Source organism: Pogonomyrmex barbatus, unplaced genomic scaffold, assembly GCF_055798465.1.
Source record: "Pogonomyrmex barbatus isolate J1 unplaced genomic scaffold, ASM5579846v1 scaffold2, whole genome shotgun sequence".
Classification (NCBI taxonomy): Eukaryota; Metazoa; Arthropoda; class Insecta; order Hymenoptera; family Formicidae; genus Pogonomyrmex; species Pogonomyrmex barbatus.
In genome coordinates this window covers 8,995,042-9,020,040 of record NW_028297116.1, presented here as the reverse complement: position 1 = coordinate 9,020,040, position 24,999 = coordinate 8,995,042, and the positions used below count along the sequence as shown (strand labels likewise).

The window sequence follows — 24,999 nt, the reverse complement described above, 5'->3', positions numbered from 1 at the left end:
ATTTAATAATATATCATTTGTACGCTATCATCTTACTTCAGCATAATGTTCCCGATGCTCTTCGCTATATAGATCCGCACACCGTAGGCACAACGCCTACGCAAAATAAGATGTAATTGGACACGATAGAAAGGGCACTATTGCGTATCTATCGAGATGTATTCGTTAGTTGGACTTATCCGGGATGTTTTATGATTCCCATGACGCGAGAGAGTGGATCTTTCTCCCCCTTGACCGCGGCTCTCGCGCCGTCTTCGTTCTCCCTCCCCCCTCCCCCGCCGATTCAGACGTCGGTTTTAGTGGTCACAGTGGCTACACACCCCGACGATAAACCCGAGAATTCGCCACGCTGGTACCGGCGACCCGAGGCGGCTCCCCCAATGTGCGCCAATGGAAAACCGTCGCGGTATTAACATGAGAACACCATGACCAATCGATTCGGCACACCATACTCCCTCGGATCTCTTTATTACGCGAAATTCCTTTTTTGCTCGCCTACGTACGCTGAAAAGGCGCACGGCTCTCGCACCATTGTTGGAGTTACGGACAATAGTCGAAGTAACCGACGGTCTGCGGGTATTTTACGTCGGAAGATGATAATGCTCGAGGATCTGATATTCCAATTAGCGATTAAGGATTAATTTTCAATATATCTCTTCGTATTTATCTCTTTACGGTCGGTCTTCGTGTATCTCTCTGACTTTCGCGAGTTTCACAGTCACAGGGAGGTTTGTAAGCGTCACGACGCGTCGTATTGTGACGGCACGGATCCTGCCATGCGATCATCATTGTCACCGATCGTCAACGTCGAGGAAAAAGAAACGAATCCCGGGGCAAGGGGAAAGCGGGATGGTGAGCCGACCGAGGGGAGACGCGCTCGCGCGCGGGGACATCATGAAGCGGAACCCAAGCGTCGGCCGGAAGTTGCCGGTCACGTGGCTTAGGCAACACGCAATTGTGTCCGGCATAATAAAGCACATCGGCTCTATCTGTCCGTGGAAACGCAACACGCTCTCTCCCAGGGCAATCCAGGAGCCGCCCATTGATTTATACCCTCCTGACAGATCCGCCGGTTTCTCTCTTTCTCTCCCTCCCTTCCCCCCCCCCTCTCTCTCTCTCTCTCTCTCTCTCTCGCCGCGCGCTCGTATGCGTGTATCGAAACATGGCTCCCATCAGACGTGGACCAACCCTCTCCCGTTTCGATAGGGGTAGCGTCGCGTTAAGAGATCGAACCGGCCGAGAGCGGCTTCTTCCGGATGATAGGAGTTATTGGCTTTACCAGCCGCAACCGGTCTGTGGAAGCGAAGGGGGAATTAAACGTTGCCGAGGGTCAAACACGATGATACACGATGCTAAATGATAACGCCGAACGTGTAAGATACATACACTTGCACGGAAGAATATAATTGTAGGCTGGGGTACAACACATAAATTAAAAATAATTCTCGAACGGTCTAGCGGGAGCAAATGATGATTAATTACAGAATATCTACATTATTATTTTATGATGACGTAGATAGATTAGCGATGAAGGATTTAAAATTGGGCGTTTTATTTATCGGTGGTATCGGAGAGCCGCTGTCAGCGAGCAAAAGTTCGAGGCACACCGAGCGCGAAACTGTCAGTTCTCGTTTTCAGCAAAAGCGAGAGCTGTCGCTGAGAAGATTAGCTGCTGGTGTGACTGGTGTTTAAATCCGCGGTAGGTTTAGCTTGGGGAGGTAATAAAGTGCGGCTCGCGCGCGGCCGAGTGTTGCGCTGGAAACGCGGCCGCCTTTCTCTCTCTCTTCCTCTCCCTCTCTCTCTCTCTCTCTCTCTCTCTCTCTCTCTCTCTCTCTCTCTCTCTCTCTCTCTCTCTCTCTCTCTCTCTCTCTCTCTCGTATACCATGTTGCAGAATTACGAGAAACTTCCTGAGAGACGTTGGTGGTAACGATGTTGCAAATTACCCACGCGAGACGCGCGGAAACGCGCCGGCTCCGTCGAGGCCATGCATTAGGCGCTCGATTACGAGCGTTGTTATGGAACTAAACAGTTGTAATTGGAAAGCTAGAGGACGATAATACGGCCTCACACTGCGTGAATGAGTGCTATCGCTCTCTTTCGAAAAGTTGGCGTAAATTCTTACTGTTCACGCTCGATTAAAATCCAAGCGAATTTGCATTACGGAAATTTTTTAATAACTTTATCAATTTTCCATTAAGTGTTAACGTTTCAAAATACGAGACTGTGTTTCTCTTTCGATGTGTGCGCGATACTGCTACCGCGCGCAAAAGCTGCTCGCGATATTGACAGTTACACGTTATTTGGACACGCCGACGTGCGTGCACACGCACACGCACACGCACACGCATCCGGCATTTGCATACCTGATTATACGTCCAGAGTGGATCGAATTGCGGTTCGCGCGGCTGGAAGTGAGCCGGACTGCACTTATATCTTTATATACCTGTCCGTAACGCCGTTCGTACTTACGTGTCGACCGATACGCCGCGGATAATTTTTCGATGTCGTTTTAACGATTGAAATTACGAAGTAGTACGCGCACACACACCATTCTCAACCCCGTGTCGGTCGGCCCTCGGTCGGATTTCGGTATAATTTCGACGCGCACGTAGACGCGTATTATTATTTATCGGCCGGGCGACATTTACACGTCCCCAGTTTTATCGCTCACGCGACGTAATTTCGAGCGCGCTGCATTATTTTACGAATTAGTCTGACGGCGATAAATCGCGAATCCGCACGGCCATAATTATCTGTCGATGTAAGAACATTTAATTACATATTGTCGTCGTTTCTCCTCGTTTCACGTTCTCGTCTCGCGTATCTTTCGCGCCGATACACGCATCTCGTGACGTAATCGTCGCGTCGTTTCGAGCGTGCCGAGCAGCCAAGAATCGGCCGGAATCTCACGGGTGATTGTGCGCAAAAAGGACGAGCGATCTGGTCATGGGGTCGGAGACGCCCGGCACCCCCGTATCGTTATCCCCGGCAGTATTATTTGTTAGCAATTTTCCGAGCTGTCGGCCGACGCGTCGCGCCGACGTGTGCGTATGCTCTCTCTCACCCCACGTGTCGACCCCCAGCGTCTCTCGCGTCTCTTCCGATCTCGACGCGATCGTTATTGCGGTCATTGTCATTGTAATGCCGACGGGAATAATGGATAATGCGAAAGTGGTGCGCGTGCCGGTATAACGCATCCCCAGCTCGCAACTCGCCGTCGACTCGTCATAGGCGCCGGCGAGCATTCGATATTACGTTGGAATAAATCTCCGTTCTCTGGCGACTTCCGATCCATGAAACCCTCTCCCGGGGGGTTCTATTTATCAAGTACTCTCCATTTATCGATGAAAAATCTTTATTTCATATTTTTACTTATTTTTTTTTCGTTAGTTAGAGCTTATAACGTGTGATTGAATTTATTGAAATAAATCTATCTAAGAAATGACGATAATGTTGAAATTCGTTAGAAATATAGTGGTTTTAGGATCGCCGACAAATTTTCTGACGAATATCAGAATCAATTTTCTTAGCGCGAAGTTTATGATCGGATTACATGATTTGAAAGCAGGATCGGACGACTGTATTCCGAGGAGCACGAGAGAAACTGCGCTGGCAGCGACGAGAAGGAATCAATGTTGCAGGATCAAAGAAAGAAAAGACTGTAAAATTCAGGAAGGAACATTAGGGAGAAAGGGTGGTGTCGGTTCGCCGATCCCCTTGGGTGCTGGCTCGAATTAGGGGTGAACCAACGGGAAGAGCTGTGTTTATTGACACAGGAAGTGATTGCTGCGCCCATGACGCGAGCGGGATAGAGGAGTGAAGGGATCGCGCAACGGCGCCGTGCCCTACGACACAAGGGAGGACGGGAGCGCCTCGGAAGGTTCGACCCTTGGTTGACGTATTTGCACCGTAATCCCATGATAAATTGCCAAAAGGCCGCGCCGGCACGAGCGGCACGGGATAAGCTCTATTAATTTTGCGTTATAAACTCGACTATCGCGTCTACGGTCTCGCTCCTCGTTCTCGTCCGCTTCCAACGTCCCGCACGTTTAACGTGCGTCGAGCTCACATTATGGAGACGTAAAGCTTCTCCGATGCATCCATTTATTGCACGTCCGCCGTGAATGAACTCGTACGATCTTGTCTAGTCAGCAACGGGAGAAAAGCTGAGAAAAAGGTCGAGAAAAAGAAAATAAATGTGATGTAAATAAAAAGTTATTTGTAAAAAGTTAATTCACGGGATATTAATCCCTTTATTATATTTTTTTTTACAACATGTATCTTTACAACATATTTTGAAACTAACTAAACTTTTGAACTACGTTAATTCGCTAAGTTTCGTCAAGTTTGATGCCATCGCGATGACAATTGTGCGTATTTCGAGTCTTTCGTGCGGCTCCGTCGTAATATTTTATATTTTTACATTTCTAAGTATTTCCCGTGACGGCAACTAGATTGTTCGTGAACGATGTTTACGGCGCCGTTAAAATTTTTCCTCGCTGCGATCAACGAAACGTCTCGCGTCCCGCGAGAATATATAAGCGTCTCGACGCTTCGCCCCCTCGAGGCGGTAAATCATCGCGCGAGTTGTAAACCGCATATAGAAGGCACAGAATTAATTGCGCTTGCGCTACTTTCGCCGGGATCCGTACCGCCGCGAGATTTATGCCCTTTCGCGAGAGCTACGGGAAAACTGTTAGGAGGAAGTAAAATTTTAGTGCCGACGTAGGAGTGTCGATTCTCCAGATTTACGATCGTGCGCAACCTCGCCGAGCAACGCGTTACGGCGTCGATCGGCGGGATCCACGTGTTGCGAGTGCGTTATCGTTTTACGCTAATTAAATCCGTCGCCGAAGCTTCTGCGAACTCCTCGAATAATGTATTATCTGTCGAGGGAGAGAAGACTAACCGACGCTCTCGAGCACCGCGGTGCCGGTATGCGCAGATGAACGAATAGATACGGTATTGATGATCTCTCACAATCCCCGAGACCGATCTACCGACCGCTGGATCCGTCCGCGTGACGTCATCCGACGCGTTCTAGTCGACGACCGAGAGACTGTTTTTAGGTCTGATACATCGACGCAATTCCGACGTATCAGATGGCGCAGCGCCTCCTCCCTTATCTATCTTAATGCCGATTAATTTATCAAGCCCCGGTCGAGATAAGCGAATTGGTTTCGTCCGTTTCAGGTCGCGCGATACCGTCGCGAGACACTCGAAACGGCGGTGTTTGCACGGTCAACGAGAAAGAAAAACGAGAGAAACGGGGGAGGAAGACGGCCGTGGAGGAACGGAGTGAAATGATTTCGTGTTCGGACACGAAGAAGACGTTCGCCAACGCTGCGCTTTGCATTTTGATCGAATAACGACGACTGTGGCACAAGACACGCCGGACATTTGTCATTCGCACCACTGTGATCGCTGATAAGCCCGGGCGAGGCGAGATTTAAAAGCCAGACGAGTAGTATTCGGTACACGTTTCAAATCGAGAAACATATGTCCGTTGGATTAATGCATATAACATATTAGCGCGACTTTACACGTAACTGTTGTAGCTTTCTGAGAAAATTTTAGTAATTTGTACACTTTGTCTAAATTAAAAAAATTATCTTTTGGCTCATATATATAATATAAATTAATTATTTTATTGTAGTGAAATGTAAGAATTTAATTTTGATAAATGTATAGGAGCTTTAAATAGCGGTAAATAAACCACCGATTTTTATAAATTTTATGCTAAAATGTACTTTTAAGACAGAACAATTATAAAACAATTATAAAACTTTCTTTGTTACACAGAAAAATTAGTCTTAAATCAAGATTATATATTCTCATATATATTAATAATAAGCAAAAATATTATAATCTTAGAAAATTTAGCCTCAATTCGATTGAATTTGTATTGATGTATATTACTTTTGCTCAACTCAAGACTAAAAATCTTCTGTGTATGAAGATTATAATATTTTTACTTATATATCGAGAATATTTATCGAGAATATTTGCATTAATACAAATTCATTCAAATCAAGATTAAAATTTTTTTAAGAAAATTATAATATTCTTGCTTATATATAAGAATATATCATAATAATATATTTGCATCATATAATATAAATTTAATCAAATCCGAATTTTCTAGGAGTTTCTTTTCTAAGAATATTTGTCTTAATTTAAAATTAATTTTTTCCCGTACAAAGATACGTACATTGCCGAGCGTTTATAACGTTATCGCTAGTATTAAGCGAGACATTGCTCGACGGTAGCTGTTAAATGTGAGGGGAGTAATACATCGTAAACGCTGCGGCCGCACGTTTCGAGCCGATTTTTGCGTGCCGCTCCGTGGAAATGCTGATAATTATAATTGGCGCGAAAGCACGTAACGTTCATGTTGCCGTCGCGCTGTCATGAATTGGAAGTCGTTGCACGCTACTGTGCTCCCGTGATCGACGACAAAAAGGAATCTTTCCCCTCGCTCGCTTTTACCTCGAACCCGGCCGATTTGTATTAATGAAGCCGGAAAAAGCGCATTACGAAAAAAATGTAACCGCGAAGGGTTTGAATTAAATTGTATTTGTTCAATTCGTTCAAATTAAATTGTATCTCCAAGGGATCGGAAGTTTGTTTGATGATGATCTTATTTATGTTTCGGGAGCCAATTATCTCACTTTATAATCAGCAAGCGATTCGCTTTTGCATTTCTCATGCGATTGAAGTGGAGATTTTTTACAGATGTTGAAAGAACTTGTATAGATCGTTTCATGTCTATCAGATACTTTTCATCTGTGATAAATTTGTAATTAAACACCGTGACATTTAATAACGTCAGTCGCGGAATATTATGTTTTTTTTTTTTTTATTAGGTTCAGATTCATTTCCTAGCCGACCGCCACCTCGTGTTACCCCTCTTTTCTTCCCTTCTCTCCACATTTTTCTTCTTCACCGACTAATACTTCATAATTAACAGGTTTATCGCGATTAGCCGCCCTCTGACGCGATCCCGTTACGTTCCGTGCCGTTTTCGCGTGCGCGTCTTTTCATCCGTATGGCAGATAAGCGATCGCGGGGTTAATAGTGTACGCGCAAACCTATTCCTTTCTCCGCGCTCACAAAAATACGTCCTTACGACCTCGAGGACACGTCGATTATATATCCTAGGGAGATAATATCCCTGTCGGGGCGTGCTGGATCGAAAGCAGGAATGCAGCAGGCACCGGGGGACTTACATCTTTTTCCGCGGTTCGACGCATAAATAAACGCCGTCGGACAGTTTCGGGGCCCGTTTCGAGGGGCCCCCGCTTAGGCGCCGCTCTTTTGTCTTAGCTAATAGAACACGCGTTCCTGCGCGTCCCTTTCGTAAAAATGCCCGAAATGTCCAGTCGTATAATGCTCGCTCGATTGGTCTTTCCTTCTGGATCCCGTTTCCCTTTCTTGCCGTTCCGCCTATCTCTCTCCCTCCTCCCGCGACGTACCGGTCCTCCATCTCTTTCCGTCTCTCGGCAACATTCTTTTTTCCTCTTCCTTTTTACCGCCGTCCCTCCTTCTCAGCTTCGTTCCGCCTGCCGATTTCCGTGGTGAGTCGAAGAAATCTGTCCGCGTGATCGTCGGTCGGCTATTAATTGCTCCAAGGCCACTCTAAAAGTGTTTGCGAAAGCGGGAACGTTAATTAATTTATGAAAAAGAAAGGAGAAGGCGTTGAAAAAAAATATACCCTTTGATTTCCAATGCGCACCCGCGCGCGATTTTGCAGATTCATCGTCGATCGCCGAGCGTGAATTTAAATCAAGCGCGTCACGCCGCGGATACGTAAAGAGGAGTCATAAACGCAAGGGACTTTGAACGCTGATGAAAAATTCGACGGTACCTCTTTAAAAAGCGAGAACGGCATCATCGATATTCCATCGATGGTGCCCGGCGAAACGCCGCACGAAGGTCCAATCGTTAAAAGTCCCCTTTACGACGAATCCTCTTTAATTAGTCACTCTTGAAAGGAACTGACGCCGGCTACATAAGAATCGGAATCCACGGCGGCGTTCACGCGGATTCCCGTCCTTAACGAGAGGAATGCAGCCAGTTAGAGGAGTGTACCTCTTCGTCGAGATTATTAATTTCTGTTCCCGTGGTCGAAACGGCTCTCCCAAGAGGCTACGGAGAGAATTGGATCGACGGCTCTTCTCCCCGAGAGTGCGACGACGAGGGAGATAGCGTTAGGCCGTTACCACAGGATAATGGACGAAAGGCAGAGAGACGGAATGATAGTGAGCGGGAGGGAGACGGAGCGAGCCAAGGAGGCTGAATAGGAAAAGAAGAGAGGACGAAGTCCGGGGAAAGAGGCAAGGAGAAATCCTGGCGCCACTCTCGGCATACCGTTCGCTCGCTTCGTTCGCTTCGGCATGGGCTCGGGACGATCTCTTCTCCCTCGTTCCCTCGCGCGCGCCCGCGTTCTCGTCCTGCATTTCGATCCCACACTGATATCGCCGGTCTCATCCGAGTGCGCCTAACTTATTGTCTTATTATTGGACCACCTAGAGAACGAAGCCGACGCAACGATCGCCGTGCCGCGTCGCGCCGGTCACTTTTCCCGCCGCCTCGGAATCGATCGTGATTCGCGAGAAAGCCGCGCACGCATGAGGCATGAGAAGAAGTGAAAATGCTGCGTGCAGCGATTACATTTCGATAATAAAATTCGAAATAAAATAACGTTTAAAAATCTTCGACCATTCGACTTCGGATTCCTCCGACGTAATAAAAATTAAATAACGATTACCGGACACACCGGACATTTTCGGAGCGCGACAAACAATGGTCCGGTTCAATCGACGATGTTCACCGTTCCAACATCGTGTTTCGCGAGCCGGACGATCAATTCCGAATTCGTCATTTGGAGACGACCGAACGGAACATGCCGAGACCAGAATCCTTCATTTTTCAGAGACAAGCCGCGCGCCACGCCGCGACGGTATCGAGTCCAAGTCGCGACGGAGATTCCTCCGGATGCCGGCGTACAATTCGAACAGCCGGAGAATAGTACGGATTCCACGACGTCCTGCCGGAGAGAGAAGATTCGGTGATTTGCCGGTACGACACGAAGGACAAGCACCGGCGCTTGTAACACGGACATGTAGCCGGAGCTCCGACCGCTCGTCGTGCCGATAAACACTTCAGCCGGTGGGACGTCCGGGCTGACAGTCGAAGTTACGCTGATGAACCTCGAGAAGAGGCGGTGAACGCCGATTCGCTCGCTGGAGAAAGAAATAGCCTCGTAAGGACGACGTTCCTCCTTGGAAAATCGCGTAGCGGATTGCAAATATTTTTCACAGGTGTCACTTGAGAGGAAAATCAAATACCGATTGAATGAAAAGAGGCTTGCTATATTTAGTTACGAGAAATTAGAACAATGCTTTATATTTTTATCAATGCGTTATCTAGCGAAATAAAATATAATATAGGACAATTAAAGTATTTTATTACAAAGATTTAGAGGAATATATATATATATATATATATGCAAAATTAATAAATATTATATTTCGTGAATAGCATAAAAACACGTTTGCCATACAACATGTAAAAACTGATGCATGACTCATGTTTCGTTGAAAGAAATGCGATGTTCGTTTACATAATACGCGAGAATAGTGCTATTAAGTGTGCTAAGACGTTACAAAGCACAACTCACAGTTCCATTGTCAGCGTCCGGGCGTGCCAATGGCTTGTGTTTATTAGAAGTACAAACACCCAAATGGAACAACAAGGCAACAATGGCAAAGGGTCTGACTTGACCAGGCCAGTCATTGACGGCAAGCAACGTCCCGAGGCAGTTGGAAGGTTTGGCGACACGTTAATGAGATTGAAACAAAAGAATTCTTCATTTCGAGGCTGAGCCTCCCGCGGAGCGAAGAAACTCCGGGGGGTTGGTGGCGCCATAAGCTGTCATCACGTGTCAAACGCTTAGCTATGATATCCAGGTAGAGCCGGGATCTACCCGGATTGACTTCGATCCCAGCTACTCTTTCCCTCGGGATACTACATCTTAGCACTGAAAATTCTTCTCGATGTCCGGCTGTTGCCCCTTCCGAGATTATGTGTTATATAAACCCTAATGTTTTGCGTACCATTAAAACTCTCAGTCGAAAGCTCCTTGTCGAGAATTATCTTTTCAATGATTACGTCAATATGAATGATACTGCATCGATGGATGATGCTCGTCGTTCGATGTGTAATTATAACGGAATTTGATTATAGCAATGATCAAATCTTTATACCGAGATCTATTGTTCCGGAGCGAAATATTTTATGATAAAGGAAACGCGCTCTGCCAAACGTCTTGTCGTGCTTTTATCCACGTAGCATTTCGCCTGGAGATACAAATGAGATTCGTCAATGAGTCGAAGAGAATGGAGTAAATTGACCTCGATAAACCGTCGCCCATGAGGTTGATACGCTCGAGGGTGACCAACGGAACGAGCACCGTTAGCGCCAGGAAGAACAAAGATAACGACGCTAACCGCACCGTACGAAAGCAATAGAGATGAGCTTGACGCGGGATAGCCAAGCGTGAGGGGATGGCAGGGGGGAGGGCAGTGAGGGAAATGAAACACGCGTGGCGGCTACGTGTGGTTACGCCTACCCTGAAATCTACGAAAATTACCAAGTTTCCATGGTGGTATCGTGCGTAAGAGCCATCGGTCGAACGCATGCGCCGCTTAGGCGATCTGGTTAAGACATCTACCGGGCGTCCCGCGTTCACGGCCCAACAATTGTCCGCCGATCGACTGTACGCGGACCGGTCCGATCGGGACAATAGTTGCCCGGCCACGTGGTATGCGCCGGACCACACACGCCGGCGCCGTACCCACACCGAAAGAAAGGGTGAACATACGAGCGGCGGCCGGTGTAAACGTATCTCAAACACCAGCCTACGTGGAAACGATAAATAAACTATAACTAACCGCCCTCCGCGAGCCGGTGACAGGTGAATGGTGAGTCCTCTTGTTAGCTCCGAAGAGAAAGAAACAGAGAGAGAGAGAGAGAGAGAGAGAAAACGAAGCGACCTTTCTCTCTTGAATGATAGAGAGCGCCTATTCCCTTTCTCTTTCTCTCTTACTCTTTCACGATGAAACTCTTGGATGCTGTGTTTAGTCGTTGCGCCGTAGTCGTTGCGAGATAAGTCGCTGGCTTCCTCCTCTTACAGCCGCCCTACGCGTACTCGGGATATTGCGCACGAGCGTCAGGATTATCGATGTAAGTAACGAAGAACAAAGCGAGCAGCCTCCTCGCGATCGGGACCGGCGCGATCAATCGGCGCGATCGATCATCGCAGGTTTCACCGTTACGCGGCGGGATGACGGTACATACACGTCCGGCGAGAGACTCGCGTCTTCCGGCGTCATGGTATTTTTATTGGGTCACCATGGGGTCCGTCGTAACACGTTACATTATTGCATTTATTCCAATCTCCATCTCTGAAATAATAAATACTATTGTACTTATTAGACGTATATAGAATATTATTCGTAAAGACGGAATTACGTCTATCGCGTTACGTAATGCATTATTATTTCAACGAATTTAAATCCAAACTCCAGCTTTGCGTCACGAGATGAAGCGAAGGAGATTCCCCGGGCGAATAGCCTTAAGGAGGCCTAATTTTAAGCAAATTTAGGAACCATTCTTCACGAAATTGGTTAAGCGTGTTTTTCATCTACCTGGGTCGGGCGGATCTCTCCGTCACGTCTATCCAATATTTTCCGACATTGTCGCGATACAATTCAGGTACGATTCGATCATTGTCGAAAGGAGCTGTCCGGACCTCCGTACCAATTGGATTAAACATATCCATTACTATTGTCGATTCGGACAGTCCTCCTCTTATTCGTCGGGGCTTGTTATTCAAATTTCGTCAGATGTCACTCATTTTTTTTTCTACCGGACACAATGCCCTCTTCTCGGTCAGATTATCCGCATAACTTTTCAGGGTGGAATTAGACAATCTCAAACGAGTGCAGTTTGAGCCGTTTGATTTTCACCGCTAGGAGAGGACATACAGGCCGAAACGCCGAAACGAAAGAGGACATCTTCTTTCTTTTCCGGCCTCTGTTTTCGAAGTCGTCCAATTTCCGGTTCGTTGGAGCGCTGCGTCGGACATTTTCAGAATGTCGAAACAAAACGACGATCCTTCTATCTGGCCCGGCGCGGCGTTCCGAAATTATTCGGCCTGCCGTCCTCAAAAAGTTCGCTGCATGATTGATGCCGACGAAACAAGATCTTTGTTAAGAATTGAGAGAAGGTCTTGCGAAAATTCATGCATGGACCCGCAAAGAATGAAGATGAGTGACGCAGCTTCGCTCTCGCAATCTATAAACGTTTGCTGTATCACATTTGTTGCACGATTGAAATTGTAATGAGTTTTTATTACCTAATTACATTCTAAATAAATTTTTAATAAGTTTCTTTTAAACAACGTACATATTCGTTAGGCTATCGATATTCTACGTGATCGATAATGCAAAATAATGCAAGAAAGCATGACGGATGCATTTTTTCTATCTCTATCTCTACTGCTTTTCAAGCGCATCGCGAGACTCCCGATGCTCTTTGCGCGATATACATCGGCCGTCAGGTTGATCGGCCATGAAGAAGCGCACACGCGTGGAGACGCGGCAGCACAGCGTAATCATTACGAGAACGAGAGCGAGGAGCGTGGAGGAGTAAAAGAGAATGAGGGAGAAAGGGTGGGAGAGAAAGTTGGAAGATGGAACGAAGAAAAGAGAAGCGGACGGGGACATCAAAGGGGAACTGTTGCACGTCGACATCCAGACAACTCGTGGAGTAACGCGGGGGGGGGTACGCGGCCGGGGCGGAGAATGTCGCAACTTCAGAGAGCGATATTTCGGAGCGGAGACCGCGCGATTACGCGCGGGTCGAGGATTCTAGTCTAGTTGGAAAAGCGGCACGACGCTCTTGACGTATAATAAAAATAGAAAACGCGTAAACCGGCCTTAGGCCGGAGGAAGGCGCATCGAGAGTGGGCCCCTTTGTACGAGAGAAATTAGGCCTGAAATGCCCGAGCAGAAATATATCCCGCAACCGAGAGAGGGTATGTATAAATGTCTTTCTTTTCCGCTCGGATCATCCGGTTAAACAGATCCCTCCTCTCGGCAGTGCGCGTCGCCCGCTCGCCCGCTCCACGGCGGGCCTCTCCTTTTCTTCCGTGTTTTTTGTTATCAACCGTCCGCAAAATGGTTTCTAGGACTGTTAGGGCCGGGCGCATGCTCCTTGTGTTCTCGCATTAGGGTATCCTCCGGCGTACCTCTTCGGTGTAGCGAGGCATGTGAGGATCAGGGATCTCTGCCTGATCCGGGACCTCGTTGAAAGAATACGACGGTTGGTTGCGAGTCCAGTTACGCGAGTTATCCTTTAATTCGCTTTGGTCGAAATGCAGTCGAGACGGTGGGCCGCGTCGATAGACGACACTTGATCTTGTAAACTGCAAATGTTTACGTGTGTTTATGTAAGGAACTTAATAATTCTCTTGTATAAGCTTGTAAACATACTCGAGAAACTCAACAACTTATCGCAACAATAGATGAGAGTGCGTATAACTTTGGGATTAGTTGCATAAAGTTGCGTAAATAATTAATTGTGTAGTATGAGACAGAAAGGAGGAGAGTGATGCAAAGACAAAAAAAAGTTTACGATATTTTTCTTTCTACATTATAGTATTTTTTATCGCATCAATAAATATAGAAAAATGAGTTGTTAATAGCTCACGTAGTGTCGTACATAATATCGAGAGAGCTTACAATAATATAATTATATAATTATAATGTAATTATATAATATATAATATATTATATTATACATAATTATATATAATTATATATAATATAATATATTATATATTATAATATATATTTTATATATATATTATAATATATTATATATAATTATATATATTATATTTATATAATTATATTATTATGACAAAATTCTAGATCTCTGGTAAAATTTTCAGTAAAAGATTTTTTTTCCAAATATATTACAATATAATGACGAATAATTTATTCTATTTCTATCTCTTGAATTGTTATCAGATAACTTTGAGTCGAAGCGATGTGCATTGCACGTCTCATTATCGTGCAATGGTGACAATTGAAAAAATTGTACAACAAGAGAGGAGAGAGGTGAGAGAAAGAGAGAGAAAGAGGGAGAGCTGGAAAGGGTTCCCGGTCGGAATCGGCAGGACATAAAGGGAAACCGGGATTCAACACGGGCAGCGAATAAAATGCGCGTCTTGTGCTTTTTACATGGAGCCCGACGACATCTTCGGCGGGCCCCAAAAACGAAAGAAGGAAAGAGACAGACAGAGGGGACCCAAGGGGACCCAGATAGCGAGGAAGGTGGGAGAAAGAGAACGATACTTTCGAGGGCTGAAACACCCCGGAGATCCCAGATCGAGTTAAGATAATTGCTCGTTTGTTTAAACATTTGACCGACCGCCCGAGAACAGCCCGTAGCTTTTTGCTCCCTTTTCGCCGCGCACCGCGACTTGCACTAGTGTCTACAAAAGGGTGTGACACACCCATACACACATGCGTCTGACCGTTCCGTTTCTCGTGTTTCGCCTTCTTCCACGCTATTCGCCATGTCTGCGAATTCAGGTTCATAACGCTTATTAGAAGATCAAAGATGCAAATCTTTTCGGTGACACTCTTTGACTCGCACGAATAGAGAGATAATGAACATAATTTTTACATATCTATTTTTTGCGATATATTGTGTTCTTGAAAATGTATATTACGAAAAATACGGCGCCACGGTCACTTGTGTTTTACATAAAAGTGTATATATATATATATATAAAAGTATATACATACACATAAAATTTTATATATATATATATATATATATATATATATATATATTTTATATATATTTTTATATATATATAGATTTTATATATATATATATATATATAATAATTTTGTGCGCGCGCGCGCGCATATACACATATATGGGATATTACAAAATTTCTCAATGTACTTTTGACGAGATGCAAACGCTTTTCGAACAAACCGTCTCGCTGTTTAAAAGTTACAGCTGCAGGAGATTACGATGCGATCCAAAACTGCTCCGGTTATCTTTCGCTAGGGAAAACGCGTTCGTATGTACGAATCCGTAATGAAACGGCTGAGAGTGACAGAAACGTTGATGGGGGGTTGTTTTCGTGCGTCGGAATAAAGTCGGTTGGATGCTTCCGGCAAGTTTTGCGGGTGACACCGTACGTAGCGACTATTCACAAACTCTCGACGTTGTTACACACCCTGCGTCTTATAATCAATAACAGCAGCTCGCGAAATAAATATCATTATTCTCTTAGATATTAGATTAGATTTACGAAATTAATTATTTTTTATACAAATAATTATTAAATTCTAAAAATTGTCATATATTCAATTTTTCTAAGAATAAAATCCTGCGAAATAATTCTATATAATCCACTTTTTTATATACAAATGTCAAAGATATAAGACATCTAATTGTCACCGTTATTTCCCGACATGGAAATACTACATCGACGAACGAGGTAGAAATCAAATGCGATTGCGAATAGGGCGACCTCGCGTACCGGCTATTTGTCTTTCAATTCTCCACGAGCGAACGTCGAACATCGCTATTTACCCGTGATACAATGACTTTGGGGTAAGCAACGATCGAGCGACGAAGCGAAGTCGGAGACGATATTACGTTCCGCAGGATGATATTTCAGGAAAACCGGTGAAATCATCCGATATATTTCAGGCGGTATTTGTAAACGGAGGAAAATTGACGGATGTACCCTATCTTTTCGGACACACTGGAAACGATGTGTCACGATTGATAACTCTTATCGCGGTACGGTGCATCGCGTAAAGGTCAAGATCACCGAATCGTATAAAAGCGCCGGTCTTCATCAATCCTTATGATCTTGATTCGCGACCTTTCTCGCGCGGAAAAATATCCGGCGCATAAAAAGCATCAAATTATTACTTCTTCCGCGACACCCTCTCCGCCGCGAGTATCCTGCACGCTCTGATAAGTCTCCCCCTCGACTTACGATCCCGTGGTCGCCGCCGGATTCCTCCCTCGCTCGCCCACTCGCTCCTTGTAACTGCGGCCTCGTTCGCGACATTAAGGGGTTGGGCCACCAAGGGGGTGATAGATGACGGGAAAGGCGCCTCGGAGGGACGCCTAACATCTTCCATTCCGAGGATCGGAGAGTGCTACGGTCTGCTCCGACACACATAAACACGAGGGAGAACGCGATGTTCCACCCCTCGAGGGGGAACATCTTCATAAACACGCACATGGGTACGCATCGATCCCCAGACGCGAGAAAAATAGTCCGTATAGTCGGGGACAGGGGGAGGGAAAGTAGGAACAGTGAGGTAGAGGAAAGATTAAAAGAATAGAGGAAAGTTAGAGGAAAGATTAAAAGAATAGAGGAAAGCTTTGTCCGACCGATTGCTCAGCAAATATTGTGGATAATTGGACAGCAGTCTAAATCGGTAGCGCGGCGAAGGTCGACTTTCCCTCCGCGACGATCTCGCTGCGACGTGCCACGAACCGCACGTTTTTTTTACGCGTGTACGTAATCTCTCGTATTAACTCCGGGGATGGATGTAGCTGGTCGCTTCCCGATGGGCCCCGAAGAAGAAGAAGTATCAAATCATGCGATATGATCGTACGGAACGACATCGAGCTGAGTTTGCCGACAAACGTTTGTCCCTCCCTAATTTTTCATCGCGTACGCACGCGGGATACAGGAGGCGGAACGCATAGTCACCCGCGCCCGGTAGTAACGCGGTTATGCGCGCGTGTATTTTACGTCACATGCGCGCGAAACATAGGACGGTAGTAGACGAGTCGAGCCGCGCGCTTGCCGCGGAATCCCGGGAACGAGAAGAGAGAGAGAGAGAGAGAGAGAGAGAGAGAGAGAGAGAGAGAGAGAGAGAGACGATCTCTCACATAACTCGACGGCGATTCAATAACGGCCGTGTCGCCCACAGGACAATGCGCTCGCATCGGTTAGGTGCGCACGGTCTGGCCTCTAATAGTGGAGCCGGGTTCTGGACCCGGCCATGTAACGTATAGCGATGTAACTTCGTACACGTTAGAGTACACTCGGCGCACATATTGTAGCCACACACGCTTTACCTGCGAGAGAAAGAGAGAGAGAGAGAGAGAGAGAGAGAGAGAGAGAGAGAGAGAGAGAGAGAGAGAGAGAGGAGAGAAAAAGAGAAACGCCCCGGCGGTGATTTCGCGTTAATCTACACGTACGTTCTTTCGCTCGCTTTTAAGATACGGCGACTTTTCGCTTTTAGATTACTCGGTTCATTTGTCTGGTGAATCATTCATGTGAAATATCTCTGAAAATATTTGAGAAATTTTTTTAAATTTCTTAATGCATTTCTTTATTTGTAATTTTGTAACTTTGAATAAACATTTGACGATTTGTCACTCTATTTTACTTGAGTGTCGCGTGTGGATTTTACTCATTTTTACTCATTTATCTATGGCAAAATCGACACGCCGCTCGCGACGTGTGTTATAGCCGACAAAAAACTTTGTACAAGTTCAAATCTATAGAAGCCATTATGCTCGGGAGGATGTTAACCCGCGCCCCATGCGGCGTGCGTACACGCAAAGAACCGCGCGCGATCTATAACCGCGCGACTGGAAAAAAACCAAAAGGAAAAGTACGACTATACACCGGGAATCTTGAATTTTAAACTTTCCAAATCTACGAGGATCTCGCTTTCACAGTTCCACCGCAGTTGTACACAAAGAACTAGTCTATAAAAAAAAAAATCATCTATGCTTCGCGCGCTCGTCTTTCCGAAGGGGGAACTTTTGCCTTACACGAACTACGATGTGGAATTATTAGACAGCTATTTCGAACTCTTTGTAAACAAAATAGCGCGCCAAACTGTATTATCGATTCGCGACGATGACGACGACGACGACGACGACGACGACGATGCGCCTATCGTTCGCGGTTTTACGGCACGGGCGGACTTTCCGCCCCTTACTTTAAACGACTATTACGCCCGACGTTAAAACAAATGTACGGGCACGCCGTAATCGATACTCGTAACGGCTACTTAAATCCGAGCACGAAACCTCGGTCTACGATTCCACCATGTAAATACGACTCCGTGGATTCGGGATGGCTTTTCACTCGAACGCTATCAAGCGCAGTCACGACAGCTCGTATCACGAATGGTTCACCGCAGACGGCCGAGCCATTTACTCGCGAGTATCGTCCAGGGATGCTTACCGAAGTATCGTTACTTTATTTCGCAGCTAGTTTGACCCGTATCTAGAACCGCCTTAACAAAGTTACAACCCCCCTGAAGGATTTGCAGATGAAAATTCATTTATCTGAGATAAATTATGGAAAGTAAAGTAACATTATAATTTATTTTCCTTTCTATAAGAAAGATATAGTAGAAATTACTATATAGAAAAAATTTCTATATAGAAGAAAAAAAAGTCTCAAATCAAGACTATATATTCTCATATAAACAACATTATAATCTTAGAAAAATGCTAGTCTTGATTTGAATTGAATTTGTATTGATGAAAGTGTAGATATATTCTCATATATAAGCAAGAATATTACAATTTTCATGTAGAAAGTTTTACCTGATTAGACGATTAGTCCTGAGTTGAGCAAAAATAATATTTACAATAATACAAATGCAATCAAATTAAGATTAAAATTTTTAAAAAAATTTGTATAATATTTTGCTTATATATTATAAGAAGAATAACTTGATTTAAGACAAATATTTTTTACATGATTAATATATTAAATTGATCACGTGTTCCTCACAGAGGAAAGAAAATATCGTTGGCCTAACGGAATCGAAGTGTGTTTCGCTCGCATGCCTGCTGTCGGTTCATTATTACCGCGTCTCACGATGCGGCTAATCGGCTGCGATCGCGAAACGTGTCCGCGCGGATTAACGGGGTGCTCGCCTGTCGTTGCACCCGTTATTGTTTAATACGGCGAGAACCGGAGAGTGGTATCATAAAGAACTCGAGAGACAGCACGATCGCGCGCGCGCGCGCGCCATTAGTCGCGTATGAGAGCGCGGAATGCTCGTCTATGCACGGCTATAATGCGCCGAGGTTGCATTACACAATGTGCACGGCTACTTGCGTCGAGTCTCGATTCGCGATTCGCGCGTTCCTGCTCCGACCGAGACTATCGCGGATGCAAATTTCTGGCCGATGAAAGTCGAGCACGGGAACCGAGATATTTCAACTAACGCTTCCAGCTGTGCTTCGACGGAGGCATTTCAAAGAGACACTCGTTAGCGGTCACGCTGCTATTGTTTCGCCGATGGGAAAATCAAAGATATTTGTCCAACGGCCAGTGGACCCGTAAATGATGGCGGCGATTCACGTTTTGCGATAATTTCAACGGGCAAGGAGATACCTTGCGGATAATAATAGAAAATTCTGAACCTCGCGCTTGTGCTACTTAATACTTGGTACTTGTCGTATAATCGTTGCTTTTCTGACGTTACTATTTATTCTTAGGTGATTCTACAGAAAAAAAAAAATAATGTAAGTTTTATATCTTAAGATAATGTTTGTGACCCACAACATTTTAGTAACGACACACATATCGCCAAACGATTAATCGGTTAAGGCGGCTCGTAAACACGCGCTATAAAAATTCCGTCTCGCCATGATAGAGGCAGTTGATGTTTTTGCTTTCGTCTCCCCGTCCTCTGTCATCCTCTAGTCCCATATCCTCGGACGGCGAAAGATGGTTCCCGGAAGTCGTATTTCGAAATCGCTTCCACGGAAGATTCTTTCGATCTTAAGGACGAATCCCGCCAAGCGAATCGGGAATTATTCGAAACGACTGGCAGCACAGTGAGTAGAAATCACTATGTCGAAGCGATGCAATCTTGCAAGCACGTTGGACGTGGTCGAGATTCGTTTTACAATATGAAGTCTTCGGATTTTGAGTAAATGTCCACCGAAGTATTCGATACTCGCAAACTATCGAACTATCGCGTCGTTTTAATGAATGCACGTCAAGTGCAAAACACAGAAAAATGATGTTGCGCAATTCAGAACATAATAATATAATAATATAATAGTAAACTTATAATACTATATAATACTATAATACATTACTTAGTACATTTTACCTACGCGTATTAAATAGATAGAGTTCAATACATAGATATAGACCGAGTACATGTTAACTAACAAACTATGCCATGTTTCGCGTTGTAGTTTGTTAGATAGAGTTCTATGAACAAAATGTATCATTTTCTCTTTCTCTCTTTCTCCATTTTTTTACACAGTATGTATGTATTTCGCGAGATACAAATTTTACTCTTTAAATTGTTCAGTTACCTTCGCAAAAGGGATGACAGAATACGGAGCATGATTCGTTTAGCGATCGAAATCATGTATGAAAATTTCATATTCGTGGCCACTCCAGCCGTTCACCTTCCAGACGATCACCTTCGCTCAATAACCAGTGTCCAATAAGGCTTCGTACGTGCCAGGACGCACACACCAGTATGTAGGACACTCACACGAAGAAAAACCTTCTCGAGATACACGTCGAAATCGTACGAGCCACCCCCGGGATGCCCATCCTCCCTTGGGCGCAGCATTTTGGGCGTCTTTTGGCTGCCGAGCTCTCCTCGTCTCATGTGCGCGTATACACACGCGCACATACACACGTACACACACACGTACACACACACACACACACACACACACACACACACACACACACACACACACACACACGTATATTCTTACGTACATAAGGCGGGGTGAAGGGTCTGCGAGATGGTGCGACGGTTAGGGGTTGCTGGTGTGTCCAGTCCACTCCAGTGGAGCCCAGGGCAGACCGTTCGATCAATAGAGGGTAGAGGCTACACATTTCTAGGAGGTGGACACCCTGCTCTCTGCCGCCCCTCGCATATGCCGTCGACGACGATCGTGCCATGCCACCTTCCATGCGATACCGCCGCCTTTCGTCGCTCTCACATTTCGCGATTTAATTCTCGCCGATATTCTCTCCCCAAGCATTTTGTTTGCGGATTTTATTATCGTCTGAAAATTTATTTATTTTTTTATTTTTTATTTTTAGCGGCATCTTTTTCTCACCTTGATAACGTTGTTTCTCTCGAAAATTAAGATAAGACGTATCGTCGTTCCCGGACATTGTGTCTGATGTTTTGCCCGGCGACGAAACGTTACACTTTCGCGACGTAAGTGACAACGACAACGCGAAGAAATCCGCGGTGGCGTATCGGCGAAGTCAAGGTCGTCGACCCGCGGCCAATCGAAAATTACGAGGCGCTCCGCTCGCGCGGCTGGTACTCGCCGGGTCTTGATCCAATTATCTCGTGTCCCTTGTCGGGATCAGTGCTACGCCATTGGTCTGCATGGTCCGGACCGCCGGGCCGTTTGTTTTGTAAGTCTAATCGCAGAACGGCGCTCTCCGGTGGTCCTCCTCGGCTCTTTCCTCCATCTACCGCCGCAGCGGTCTCCCTCCGCGCGCGTCTTCCCCGTCCCTCCTCCCACTAGGACCTCAGGGCCCCTCGCGTCCCTCGCTTCTTCGTCCCCGTGCGACGTCGGCCGGCGCGGCCGCCATTTTATTTTTAAAAAACGACTGCCAAGCGCACTTTCGTTCGTTCGTTCGTTCGTTCGTTCGTTCGTTCGTTCGTTCGTTCGTTCGTTCATTCTCGGTGCAACCGAGGGGTTCGATTCTCTTCTGCGTATGGTGGCGCCATGGCCAATGCTCCTAACCGCGCGAGGGAGAAGAAAGAAGAATGGTAGAAGGAGAGAAGACAGGAGATAAAGAGAGAAGAGAGGAGCCAAGAGAGGAGCCAAGAACCTCGTATAGCTAGAGAGCCATGAGAGAATACCGTGCGCCGCAACAAGCCCCGGGAAATTCTATTCACCCTCGCAACAGCACTATCATCGCCACAGGAGAGATCGACGGCTTGATGACTTGTCGGTTGATTGCGCGAAATTAGCGCGGCATCAGACGCCGGTGAATACTCGAAAACGCAGAGAGCGACCGCATCACTTCCATGACCGTTCCACCTGAAATCGATTATCTCTTGCGCTTCTTATAATTGAACATTAAATATTCTCCTATAATATTCCCATTGCTCGCGCAATCATGGAAACGATACATCTCTTTCATCGAGATGCGCGAGCGATTGCTATAATAACGCGAAAGCCGTAGTCGTGGTAGCGCGAACGTAATCGCCCCGCTGAATTATTCCGGAGCTCCATTATTTTAGGGAGTATATCCGAGGTAGAAAAAGCCTTGGCTAAGGTCGAGACAATTTATTTTTTTTTTCTACACGCTCGTGTTGGTCATGTATACTGCCTCTAATGACGTTGATTACCGTAGGATGATTAGATAAAGGACGAATAAAGGTGGAATGATATTTCACTCTTGATCGTTAAAGTTGTCTCGTGCGATATTATCGTATTTAACTATTATCCGTTTTATATTTGGAATGATTGGAATGATTGCTTTTTGAGCAAATTATTTAACGATGACTTTATATATATGCTTATTAATTTTATGATCAAAAATTTCGATAGGATATCCTGTTTGCTTCACCCCATATAGTTATCCCATTGACCCATTACTTTTCTTCTTTCCCGCGTATATCAGCAACGGTTCTAATACTTCCGAGAGAACAAGAACTCGGGAAAAGTATGAACTGTCGTGACTGTGTCTTGTAAGATATAACACGGAGATTCCTCGGAATGAAATTTCGCTTCCTATACGCCACCTTCGCCGCGGAGCTTTCTCTCTTCGTATCTTTTCTTGAAGTATCTGACGAAGTCCTGACCTTTGACCTCGCGTTGGCTTCCTCCCTCTTCGCAAGGGACTGATATTAAAGTGAAGAAAAAGAAGAGAAGAAAATATGTAGAAGATAAGCGACGAGTAACAAAACCTGCGAGAATTTCATCGAAATTCGATACGATCACCAGGAAAAGAGGAATTAATTAATTTCTGTTAAACAACAATAAGAGGCAACCTAACGCGGATGAAGTAACAAACAGTGAATCGTGTTTTATATTATATACGTTATATTTGCGATATGGAGCACGATGTTCCGCTGCGGGAATTCCCAATCACGAGGAATACGAAGAAAACGGAAAAGCTGGGAGACGCGAATGCACAAGAGAAACGGGAAAGAATATCAGCCACGAACGGCCGTCTTTTCCACAGGGCTGAAGCTCTCTCGAGGGAGTTTCACAGGGCTTGAGCCCTCCTATCCTGGCGCCAGGGCCAGGCAGGGCCTGGTAAAAGGGATAAATAAAGCAGCGCGCGCGTGTTCGTGAGGGAGAGTGTGCGTGCGCAGCTGTGGTCAGCGAGTATTAGAGGATTGACCGTAGGTGGCCTGAGAAAGAGGGAGAGAGGGAGAGAGAGAGAGAGAGAGAGAGAGCCAGAGAGAGGGAAGGCCACGAGAGCCATAATGATATTGGTTCTGGATCCGTAATCACTGTTATACGGGAATTAATAATCTCTGCGGTTTTCGTTTCGCGGACAAAGTCACGTGACCACGACCAAACTCATTTCCTCAAAGATGATTGAGATATCCGCGTCCGAATTCTACGAGAGCAACGTAAACGTGTTAATGATGTTTTATGGGAGATACATAGTGAGTATATGTAGCATAATTACAAAAAAACGCTAACTAACTCTGTAATAATATCAATTGTATAAATTTTTTCAAGAATTTGTAGTAAAAACACATTGCGATAGTGTTGAGAAATTTCTAGTGTTGAATTATGTCGGTGATATTCGAATTTTTATCAAAGTTTCTCAAATATCTTCCACTATTTTATATTCGTTTTATATTTCACGATAATATCACAAGTATGTGCATTTAGAAAATCTAACTTCCTAAATACTTTTACTGATATAATTGACTGAATAATTTATGCACCGCTTTTGTTTTATGTTTTTTTGTTTGCCACGCGGAACAACTTAAAACCGAAGAGCAAGAAAGAAGCTCCGGGCGTCGAGCGACGAAAGGGCGCTTACTAGAATTCGTAGACTGGCATGAGAACCTGCGGAATGCTTTCACATAAAGACGCAACCCCATAAGACTTCATCCCCCTTTATACGGAACGTTCTCGCCCCCGAAGAAACGCTCGCGAACGCGAACTCATACGCCCGCGTGTGTACGTATAGGTACATATGGCCGCGTATAGGTTTACCCCGGGATCGATGTTTCCTCCTTCATCCCCGGTATCGGGATGTAGTTCGTGCGTAAAAACCAACCCCAAAGATCTTGTCCCCTCGCTTCCTATATACCACTCCGCGTTTAGTCCGCGCTGCTTTTTTCTCTTGGATTCCGTCGCGCGAGAATTCGGAGTCTACGAAATTCAACGGAGAATTCCTGAATATTTTTTTTTATTCCCTCTGACCTCGGCGGTCTCCGCGAACTTACATCTGACGTTGCATTTCTTCGAGTTTTACACACGAAAGTGGAGAAATATAGTGACCTAATTCTCCGTTCCCCGAACGTACTGGCACACTAAGAGAAAATTTCCCAATGGAAAAAATTTAATATCAATCAGTAGCGTAATTTAGATAAATAGTAACAATAATTATTTTCAAGCGGTTATCAATCTTGTAAAATCCAAAGCACCCCTGCTGATTCTGATTAAATCCTCTTTTATGTCAATTTCTATTTTTATGCGTAGCGTAAAACCGGGTGCAACGTGAAATTAGATAGTGCGATTACTTTTATCCTCTCGACTTGATATTTTGAACACGGCATTGTTCGATGCCGCGATCTCATTGGACCAAGAACTCGGACGGGCGGACGCTCGTCGTCGTTTTGCCGGCCACGAATTCCGCGGAAAACCCTCGGGCGAAACCTCAACAAAAGTTTCACAGTCGAGGAGCCAGCGACAATAGGAAG

At 45.3% G+C, this 24,999-nt stretch overlaps 1 long non-coding RNA gene across 1 annotated transcript in view; it reads right to left on the bottom strand.

The window, feature by feature from the left end:
- Positions 1 to 4,248: 4,248 nt before the first annotated feature.
- The window catches only part of LOC112552672 (uncharacterized), a 36,475-nt gene continuing 15,724 nt past the window's right edge, over positions 4,249 to 24,999 (bottom strand). Inside the window, exon 3 of the long non-coding RNA XR_016139144.1 lies at positions 4,249 to 7,639. This is a non-coding gene — a long non-coding RNA (uncharacterized LOC112552672). The remainder of the gene's footprint in view (positions 7,640 to 24,999) is intronic.